Below are 1,435 nucleotides of genomic sequence, written 5' to 3'. Positions count from 1 at the left end.
TGTTAGCTTTGTCGTCTGGTGTGACAACCAAATTTCCCAACGCGTCCTGCAAGGGCCCCACATTACCCGGGACCTTCTTCTTACCCCCTATGTATTTAAAAAAGGACTTCTTATTGTCCTTAATCTGGGAAGCTAGTCCCAGTTCCATCTCTGCCTTGGCCTTCCTAACTAACCCCCTACATCCCCGAGCAACTGCAGAATAGCCCTCCCTGGTGATTATCCCTTCTTTCCAGTGGGTGTAAGCCTCCCTCTTAGCAAGGAGACATTCCCGGATGCTTTTGGTGAGCCATGGAGGCTTGTGTGCTCTCCTGCTCCCTTTGATCCTCATTGGGATTACCTTCCTTTGGGCTTGGAGGATCGTCTCCTTAAGGAGCGACCACTCTCCTTGGACTCCTGGCTCCCCTCCCCTCTGGGACCTCAGCGCTTCTTCAACTATCCTCCTTAGCTCATTGAAGTAATAAGCCATATCCCTTCTCCCAGCTCTTTTTAAACTTTTCTTTTCTCTGTACCTCATCAAAATGTGGCACTAGGCTTGCTGCCTATTATTTTTTCTATGACACCCAGGTAGAATAGTATGTACCTGGAAAACTGTAGACATGTCTCCATGAGAGGTTTACAGCAGAGTAGACTAATTAGCTCCACCGTAAATGTCTTGGCATCTACATGTGCAGGGCTATTAGATTGGAGTAAATTATTAAACTCTGCATCAGGGTAGTACTTGTAACTACAAATACTATCCTGCTTCTGAGTTTTTTACTCCACAGTAACATACATGTAGATACTGACCCGGCTGGCTGGGGCACAAGGGTGTTTCAATGCGGGGGCTGCCTGCTTACTAACCCCATACTGAAGCACCCTCATTCCCCAGTAAGCCCCTCTGCAGCACACTGTGTGGGGTCAGAGCACACTGACCTCTGGGGCCCTCTGCCATCTGGGGCTGCTCCAAACCAGTTAATGTGTTGTGATCCCAGGTGCACATGTAAATGCAGTGCCTGGGATCGATAAACTCCGGTGCAATAAGCACCGGAGTTTATTGCATTGCATTAATATGCACACGTAGATGCATCCTTTAAGATAAAAATTTAAAGGGCCTCTAGGGTTAGGCAGCATCTGAATTACATTTATGTGCTAATATTGGAATTAGGCACCATAATTGAATAGAAGATGGGGGGGTGTCCATCTTGGTGTTGGGGAGAAGGGTGGTTGGAGGGAGGCAAAAAATAGCCCAGTGCCAGGGAGGGGGTAGGAAAAGTGCAGTCCCAGGGATGGGGTTAGTGACTGGGCTTTCCCAGCCCTGGGTCTATGCTGGGAACTATACAGAGGTTCAGTTAGATCCGTCTGGCTGGACCTCAGCTAAATTAGACTACCTCGGAGATGCACTTAATTTAGATCAAGATGGCCATTTTTAGACTGATCTAACAGTTCTGAACTTCTG

Source organism: Gavialis gangeticus, unplaced genomic scaffold, assembly GCF_001723915.1.
Source record: "Gavialis gangeticus isolate Ggan-Ray unplaced genomic scaffold, GavGan_comp1, whole genome shotgun sequence".
Taxonomy (NCBI): domain Eukaryota; kingdom Metazoa; phylum Chordata; order Crocodylia; family Gavialidae; genus Gavialis; species Gavialis gangeticus.
This window is presented reverse-complemented; position numbering follows the sequence as displayed.